This window comes from Canis lupus, chromosome X (assembly GCF_011100685.1).
Source record: "Canis lupus familiaris isolate Mischka breed German Shepherd chromosome X, alternate assembly UU_Cfam_GSD_1.0, whole genome shotgun sequence".
Classification (NCBI taxonomy): Eukaryota; Metazoa; Chordata; class Mammalia; order Carnivora; family Canidae; genus Canis; species Canis lupus.
Genome location: NC_049260.1, coordinates 48,645,248 through 48,655,214, shown reverse-complemented (window position 1 = coordinate 48,655,214; position 9,967 = coordinate 48,645,248).

Genomic DNA, 9,967 nt, shown 5'->3' with positions numbered 1-9,967 from the left:
AGCCTTTGTTTCTTTGGAGATCTTGTGCCAGAAGACCTATCAAGTGTAGAAGCGCTAGATTGAAGTCACCAAGTGTAAGTGTATTATTATCTAAGTTTGTCTTAACTTTGCTTATTAATTGATTGATATACTTGGCAGCTCCCACATTCGGGGCATACATATTGATGATTGTTAAGTCCTCTTGTTGGCTGGATCCTTTAAGTAGGATATAGTATCCCTGTTCATCTCTCACTACAGTCTTCGGGGTAAATTTTAGTTTATCTGATATAAGGATGGCTACCCCGCCTTCCTTTTTAGGACCATTTGAATGGTAAATGGTTCTCCAACCTTTTATTTTCAGGCTGTAGGTGTCCTTCTGTCTAAAATGAGTCTCTTGCAGACAGCAAATAGATGGGTCCTGCTTTTTTTTCCAGTCTGACACCCTGTGCCTTTTGATGGGGTCATTAAGCCCATTCACATTCAGAGTTATTATTGAAAGATATGAGATTACTGTCATCATGATACCTATTCAGTTCCTGTTTTTGTGGATTGTTCCACTGAAATTCTTCTTAAAGGGGAATTTTAAGAGTCCCCCTTAAAATTTCTTGCAGAGCTGGTTTGGAGGTCACATGTTCTTTCAGTTCCTGTCTGTCTTGGAAGCTCTTTATCTCTCCTTCTATTCTGAATGAGAGCCTTGCTGGATAAAGTGTTCTTGGTTGCATGTTCTTCTCATTTAGGACCCTGAATATATCCTGCCAGCCCTTTCTGGCCTGCCAGGTCTCTGTGGAGAGGTCTGCTGTTAACCTAATACTTCTCCCCATAGAAGTTAGGGATTTCTTGTGTCTTGCTGCTTTAAGGATCTTCTCTTTATCTTTGGAATTTGCAAGCTTCACTATTAAATGTCGAGGTGTTGAACGATTTTTATTGCTTTTAGGGGGGGATCTCTCTATTTCCTGAATCTGAATGCCTGTTTCCCTTCCCAGATTAGGAAAGTTTTCAGCTAGGATTTCTTCGAATACATATTCTGGACCTCTGTCCCTTTCAGCGCCCTCGGGAACCCCAATTAAACGTACGTTTTTCTTCCTCAGGCTGTCGTTTATTTCCCTTAATCTATTTTCATGATCTTTTAATTGTTTTCCTCTTTTTTCCTCAGTTCCCTCTTTGCCATCTACTTGTCTTCTATGTCACTCACTTGTTCTTCCACCTCATTAACCCTCGTCTCTTGGACCTCTAGTTTGGATTGCATCTCATTCAATTTATTTTCAATTTCTGCCTGAGTAGATCTAAATTCTGCAGTCATGAAGTCTCTTGAGTCCTTTCTGCTTTTTTGTAGAGCCACCAGTAGGTGTATAATAGTGCTTCTGAATTGGCTTTCTGACATTGAATTGTAATCCAGATTTTGTAACTCTGTGGGAGAGAGGACTGTTTCTGATTCTTTCTTTTGAGGTGAGGTTTTCCTTCTAGTCATTTTGCTCAGTGCAGAGTGGCCAAAAACAAGTTGTATTGGGAAAAGGAGAAACGGAGAGAAGAGAAAGAAGGAAAGAAAAGAAAAAAGAAAAAAGGAAGAAAAAAGAAAAAAAAAGAAAAACAAAAGAAAAAAGGGGGGTAGCAAACGGAAATCAAAAAACAAAATAAAAACAAGGGGGAGTATCCTCTGATTCTGTATACTGTAAGTCCCTCAACTTCCCCTGGAACTTTCCAGTGCTGCTTGGTCATTAATTTGTTTTTCCCCTGTCTGTCTAGCTGGTCTTCTGGGGGAGGGGCCTGCCGTGCTGATTTTCAGGTGTTAGCACTTGGGGGAGCTGCTCAGCCCCCTGCCTGGTGCAGGACTCAGGCAAAGATGTTTATCCTGTTTATCCCGTGAGGCCACTGTGAGGCTCAGTGGGGGTTGTTTATCCTGTGAGGCCCCAGGAGGAACAACAGTGGCAGCGGAGGGCCACGTCTCCAGCCCTGGATTTAGCTCCAGCAGTAACTATGGAGCTCTCAGTCTGCAGGGGCCTGGATGCTCCGGGGGCGGGGCCGCTGATCTGTTCAGCCTGGGGTAGGAGTGTCTTTGTTGTCCTGTGCTCTCCTGGCTTCTGCCTGTCCCGGGGGGAGTGCCGGATCTTGGGCTGTGTCCCCGGCGCCCTGTGGTCCTGGGCCTGTGCTGTTGGATTCGTGCTCCTGGCCGCGCTGCCCCCTCGGCGCGGAGCCTCTGCCAGAGCCGCTTCTGAGCTGCTCCCTGGCGGCGCCCTGCGCGCGCTGCAGCCCTTTAGGGAGCTTGGCCGCGGGGTGTGGCGCGCTCTTCCTGGGGCGCAGGTGCTCTGTTAGTGTCCCAGGGAGCCTGAGGGCATCCCCGCCCCTCCTGGGATCCTGCTCTAACTCCCTGGGAGCGCCTTTCCCTCCAGGAAGATTAGTGAAACTCCTGCTTCTCCAGGCGGGGCTTTCCTGTCCTGGGGACACTGGCCTCGGCCTTAGCCCGCCTTCTCGCGGGCCCCTCCCCCTTGGATGCCTTTTGTTTCTTTATTTCTTTTTTCCCTGTCTTCCTACCTTGATAGAAGCGTGAACTCTTCTCACTGTAGCATTCCAGGTGTTCTCTCTTTAAATCTCAGGCCGAATTCATAGATTTTCAGGATGATTTGAAGGTTATCTAGGTAATTTGGTGGGGACTTGGGGACCCTACTCTTCCACCATCTTGCCCCCTGGTCAATGGGTTTTAAGTAGAAAGACTATGTGACAGATTCCTAAAAACCTCATTAAAAGATAGCTGGTATGCAACTTCTGCCTATGACCAACAAGTTGCACCATTTTTCTTTTCTTTCTCCTGCAAGGAGTATGGACTGACGGTAGAGCTCTGAGTTATTTTGAAAAATGAGATTAAAGATCACATCCTGGGATGCCTGGTGGCTCAGTGGTTGAGGGTCTGCCTTTGGCTCAAGTCATGATCCCCGGGTCCTGATCGAGTCCCACATCGGCCTCCCTTTTGATTGTAATTATTAATGTGTATCCATATAAATTGATGCATATCATGTTGCAAAATTATTACAACGTGTCAAATACCGTGTGCAGTATATTGCCTTAGTGTTGCACACTATCTGCTACTTCTTCCGTAGGAGGATTATATTTTCCTGACCTACTGATGTCAAGTTGAAGGTTGATGTGTTCCATGTCTAAGCTTTAAGAGACATCACATGGCTCTATCATTCCTCTTTTCATTGTATCACAAGAATAGCTTGTCTCAGATAAGGGCTAGTCATCCAACCTGGATTCTAAAATAAAATGATACATAGAACATCCCCACAGCTAACGAGTAATGTGAACAAGAAACAAATCTTTGTTGTTGTAAGTTAGTGAGTTCTCAGGGCTATTTGTTCATTCTCAAGGCTTGACTAGCAAAAAATTAAGCGATCATGGTAACTCCTATTTTAGAATATATCTTATAAAAAATCTGTGCTTGGGACACCTGAGTGGCTCAGTGGTTGAGCATCTGCCTTTGGCTCAGGGCGTACTCCCTGTCCGGGGATCGAGTCCCGCATCGGGCTCCTAGTGAGGAGCCCACTTCTCCCTCTGCCTATGTCTCTGCCTCTCTCTGTGTCTCTCATGAATAAATAAGTAAAATCTAAAATAAAAGTGAAAATAAACAAAAAAAATCTATGCTTAATATGAGAGGGCAGAGAGAGGGAGCTTAGAGCCGTATTGAAGCTTTAGGTCACTAAGAAAGGATCTCCCACCAACCCAAACCCTTAAGGTATATATTCCTGTGAGGTATACTGGAATAATCAACCTAAAAAAATCAGACTATAGGCAGCTCAAATTTCACATGAACTCGTTGTGAAGACTTTTGAAAAATACTTTGTGGTTTCCCTATAGATGGAATAAAATTTCTCTGTATTCCAATTTTAGTGTGAGGAACCCTAAAGTTAATGTCTATGATATCTCTTATCAAATCTTGTTTGGGGACAAATGTAATTAATAGTTTTAGGCTATGGTAATAGTCATGTGTTCTATATTAATAACATACACGGTCCATTATTAACGGGCTTAACACTTGAGGACTTGCCACAATGTCCTGGCTGTGAGAACGTCGCAGTTTGTAGAAGGTGGGTTTGGCAAAAATATAGAGTGTGTTAAGCTTTACTCATTTTATTCTTAAAAGTTTCATGGTACAAGCTTATGACAAGCTGTTAAAGGGACATATTTTAGTAGAAAAACTTACTGAGTAGATTCGTATACTCTCAAAAAAAATTTCATGCTTGACTCTTTCAAAATTATGCTTTTTTAAAAGATTATTTATTTTTTTACTCATGAGAGGCAGAGAGAGGGAGAGAGATAAGGAGAGAGGGGAAGAGAGAGAGAGAGAGAGAGGCAGAGACACAGGCAGAAGGAGAAGCAGGCTCCATGCAGGGAGTCCGATGTGGGACTCAATCCCAGGACTCCAGGATCACGCCCTGGGCCGAAGGCAGGCTCCAAACCGCTGAGCCACCCAGACGTCCCCCAAATTATGTTTTAATTACAAAAGTAATACACAGTATAAAATATCAAACAATACTAATTACATAGGGGGAAAAATAAAAGTGTCATTTCAGCTCCCTCTGATCCAAATCTCATCCTTCAGAGGCAAGCATTTTAAGAGTTTTGGAGCCTACCTATCATCATGCACACACACACATACACACATGTATAAAGAAGATAAGCTATTTCCTACTTCAACTATACATTTTATTTAATGATTTGCTTTCTTTACTAATCATTATGACAGAGATATCTTGCCATGTCAGTACATCTAGCTCCTCCCTCATTCTTTCCCCATATTGCATAGTCTAAATATCTTAGAGAGTAATCTCCATAATGTCTTTGGGACATTTCCTGTGCTGGGCATTTAGACTATTACAAATATTTCCCCTTCATCAACCATAATGCAATGATATTTTCATACGTTATCAATTTAGAATTTTCCAAGAGAATCCACCACCCAGTATTATGGCTATTAAACCCCAAACAAGATCCAGATAATTTGCCCTTCTTGTTTAAGTGGGAGAAACATGCATGAAGCTGACTACATAAGCACTCCTAGATGGCACTCATGATGATGGCAATGAGGATAATGATAACTCATATTTAATGAGTACCCAGGTATCACACATTTGATGGTTATTAAAATTATTTACTTGTCAAAAAAAACCTATGAGGTAGTCGCCACTATATTTCCTTAAATCTAAGATTCATATATTGTCATATTCTATCAACTCTGAATTCAAGATGTGCATCAGTATACTTGGAAGGGTTTTTTTTTTTCCCATGGTAGACCAAATAAATAATAATAGTGCATCTTACTATTGACTGGATTTGGCAATATACAGTACAGTATCATTCTCATTGCATAAATGGAAACACTGAGACTAGGGAACATAAGTACCCTGTCCAACATTAGACAGCTAATAAATGACAGAGATGGGATTCTTACCCAGGAAAACTGACAGTGGATTTCAAAATTATTATTATTGACTTACACTTTTCTATAATTTTCCAATTTTCTACCTTGAACTAGTTTCTCTTACCATGAGAAATTCTGAACTCATACAAAGAAGACAGAATGGACCTTCCATGTTCCCATCACCCAGCTTCAATGGTTATCTTTTTTTTTTTCTTAATCCATTAGCCAACACCAATTATTTTCAGGCAAATCACAGATACCAAATTATTCTCTATATCTGAATTAATCTCTAAGACAAAGATTATTTTAAAGCATAACCATGATCCTATTATTGATGTAGGAAAGATGTTAAAGGTTTGAGGCCAATGGCCCAGAAAGAATTCTTGAGACATCTTGGTGCAAAAAAGGTTGTTTTATTAAAGCACAAGGACAGGAACCATGGGAAGAAAGAGCTGTACTGGGGTTGTGAGGAGTGACTGATTATATGGTTTCATATAATATGAATTAGGAATAGCGTAAGCCTCCCAGGCATTTCAGAAACAAGGTTTCCAGGATCCCAAGGGGGCTAGATATTGTTAGGAAAAGGTCATTTATTACCACTTAGTAAAAACTCAGTCATGAGACTCTTCAGATGTATATCAGTGGGCTATATGCTTGGGAGATGATTGCTAACAGGTATCTTGAGCAGAGGGTGGTTGTGGTGGTGGATAGAGATAAAGGAAGTTTCCAAATGAATTCTTATATGTTAAAGTAGACTTACAGGATCCTAGGGGGTCCGGCTTAGATTGCCTTTTGCCCTTAGCAAAGTATTAACATCCAGGCAGCTGAGTTTCTAGAGGAATGTCACTCTGCCTGCTTCAAGGACTTGTCAGTGGGTAGGTAAGGACTTGTCCTTACAGGTAGTAAGGAAATTTAATTTTTCTTTTGCCTTTGTTTCCCACATCTTTATCACATAAAAAATTAACAATAATTTCTTAATATCATCAAATATTCAGTGTTCAGATATGCCCAATTGCTATCACAAATAATGCTGCAATGAATGCATTATATGTGTACGTATGAGTATGTTTTCATTTTTATTAGTAACGGTTTTGGATAAATTCCTACAAGATAGAATTTCTAGGCCAAAGAGTAACAACTTTCCAAGTTTGTAACATAAGCCAAACTGCCTAACAATAAATTGTTTTGCTAATTTACACTCTTATCAATACCGTAATTGAGTGCTAGTTTTCCCAAACCCTGCACAACGTTAGACATAAACAATCTTTTTCCGCCCTTGTCATTCTTAATATGCCATCTTGTTTTTTGCCATCTTTTGTTTTTTTTTTTTTCATGTGTGCTTATTAATTAAGTGACTCTTCAAATGTCTACTGGCCATGTGTGGATAGCTTCTTCTAATTCCTTGCCCATTTTTCCATATTTTAATACCTCTTTGTACCTGAAGGGAAGGTTAACAGAGAACTGGCTCAGGAGCCAAACTACTTACATTTGAATTGGATTTCTGCAGCAACAGAAAAGGGAGTGAGAGAGGAACAACAAAATAGAACCAGATCATCTCTGGGTCCCCTCACCCACTGGCCCTGTTCTGGCACCAATTTTCATTCCGCCTCCTGCACCCCCACCCGTAGCGGCTCCCTAGTCAAGTCAACGTCACTCCGGAAAAAAGCAAGTCATAAAGATCTGAGCCTAAATTCATCTTCCCTTCCTACATCCCACCAGGTGTTCAAATCCAGCTTACCGCGCAGTAGTTGCCTCCATTCGGCTGCCTGCCAGTCTCCATTTCACTGAGGTCTCCGCCCTCGGCCCCAGGATCCAAGCCTTCCAGCCCGCACAGGTGGCCCGTCCAGCGCCTTTAGGCCTTCACCAGGGTCGTCCCCTGCCCTGTCTCCAGCACTCTGACCCCCACAGCACCCACCGGAAGCACAGACCCCAGCTCAGATCAGGTTCCCTACACCTAGTCTGGGTCCAGGGGTTCCCACGTGACGTCGTTTCCCTGGCAACGGTTCCTTCCTCCTGGAGGTAGCCGCCAAGAAACTGAAAGAGTGCTAAAGCTCAGCTATAACCAGTGAAATATAGACTGGCCTGCTGAAAGTTTCGTCTATTTCTATGGAAATTAGCTGGGAAATACAAATAAAAGAATGGAAGGAATTGGAGACTTTTACCAATGCATAGCTCTGTATTGTTAGGATTCTTAGAATGAGCATGTGCTATTTTTCTAATTAAATCAACTAAGGGAAAAGAATGATGAATAAATAAAAAGTTTATTATGTATACAGAAAAAATCCTATGCTTACAGCAACTTATGTAGCTTTAGAAATATGTAATGTTTTACAAAAGGGTCATGACAGTGTGCAAACGTCAGTTCAGACTTCAAGTAGAGTTAATCTTCAGATGAGAGATTTTAAAAAGCCCTCTATTTATCGTCAGGGGGCCTAGAAGGACCTGATACTCTGAGCACTTCTGTCAGAAAGACAGAGATCCTGCCAGAGAACCTTTGTGACCAGTCACAAAATCACAGTCACAAAATGGCCCCCTGGGAGAAGAAAGAGAGGAGAAAACCAAGCATATTAGAAATTGGGAGACTTAGACCATGCAGAAATATTGAGCTCAGAGACTCTGAAACCATGCTACTGAAGCGGGAGAGCTTGGTTCTTGTCCCATGGAGTCAAAGAATGAATTTCGCGGACAAAGGAGGGTGAGTAAAGCCATAGAAGCTTATTAAGCAAAGATACAGAGAAAGCTCTCAGAAGTGAGAGAAGTCCCGAGGTGGTTGCCCCTGAGGGCTTTTCTGGCTGGCCTTTTATAGAAAAACCTGACTAGGGAGTTGATGGCCTTGAGATTTATTGAGTGAACGACATATGACTGTTTTGAGTCTCTGGTGAGTACTTGATAGCCCTCAAAGAAAGATATTCCCTAGTATTTTGGAGCCAGGGGGCCAGATTTACTTCCTTGTCTTTGTTTTTGTTGCCTTATCTCTGTTTCCTTGGGATTTATAGGAGCCTGACTCTGGGCCTTTCCCTTATCTTTCCCTGCCTAGCCCCATCTGTCCCTAACTCATTCCCTTGGTTAGAATCCGGCTCTGCTCTTTGCTAGGTTATGTGATCTCCGGCAAGTTAGCTAACCTCTCTGGGTCTCGGTTTCTTCATTTGTTCATTGTTTGTCGTGAGGGTTAAATTAGCAAATTAGTGTTTGTAAGGCACTTAAAACAATGTCTGGCAAGTGGGAAGGAAGTCCTATGTTTGTTAACTAAGTAAGATGTGGGACACAGAGAGCCAAAATGTATCAGAAGAGAACTGTGAACCACACTTAGTAATAAGAACCACATGAGTAAGCCGTTTATTGGGTTTGTTGCTATGGCTTGGACAAAGCCTTTTGTCATTTGCATAAAGTCCAGAGTTGGCCAATTCCACCAGCACCAGATGGGTCCCACCTGGGTATCAAAATCAATGTTTGGTACTGAGAGTGGGTAAGATCAAGTAAGCAGCCCCCACTTATATAACTATGTTCTTATGCGGTCCATTCCTATCTTTCTCTGTTAAAGCCTTAAGCAAATACAAAATGTCCAGCCATCTATCATTCCTAAGTTGGCAGGCAATACAAGAAGACCCTTACATGTGATGCAAATATAGCACATATGACACATAGTACTATCACAAATAATCTAAAAATTCAGATCTTTAGAACAGTTTTAGGGATGCTGATATAGCCCATATTCCCCTTGTCAGAAACTTATGGTGCTCTTTAAACAAGTGATACATGTACCCTGGGCATCCCTTCATATAGGGCACAATGGTCTTAACTTTTTCAAACACAGCACCTCTGTCTCCAACGTTCTACTCACTTCTCTTTGGGGCACAGGGACAATCATTTTAGGTAAGGTAGCTTAGGACAGTTAAAGACAAATTGCTCTCCTAAGATAAAGAGGCTCTAGTCATGGGCTCAACAGAAGTAGGGTGTAAGTGTGTTAGATGATTAGAAAGAGAGATGGGAATTTCTTAGGGACTTTTGGTGGGGGGACAGAGGACTAGCTGAGGACAAAACACATTGACAAGTCCCTGAAACAGGGACAGTGACATTCCTCTACAGACTCAGCTGCCTCCAGGTTAATACTTTGCCAAGGGCAAAAGGTAATCTTAGCCCAACCCCCAGGAGCCTGTAAGTCTATTTTAACATATAAAAATTCCTTTAGAAATTTCCCTTTATCTCTAAACCCCCAAGATACGTGTTGGCAATCATCCTCCAAGCACATGGCCCACCAATACACATCTGAAGGGTCTCATGACTCAGGTTTTATTAGACAGTAATAAATTACCTTTTCCCAACAATAGCTAGCCCTCTCCAGGTCCTGGAAACCTTGCTCCCAAAATTCCTTAGAGAGTACACTATCCTCAAACCCCTCCCAACGCCCAGGTATATAATCAGCCACCCCTCACAGGCCCGGGGCAGCAGCTCTTCCTGCCCACGGGTCCTGTCCCCGTGCTTTAATAAGACCACCATTTTGCACCAAAGATGTCTCAATAATTCCTTCTTGGTCATCGGCTCCGGACTTCACCTATATTTCAAAACTTCATCATT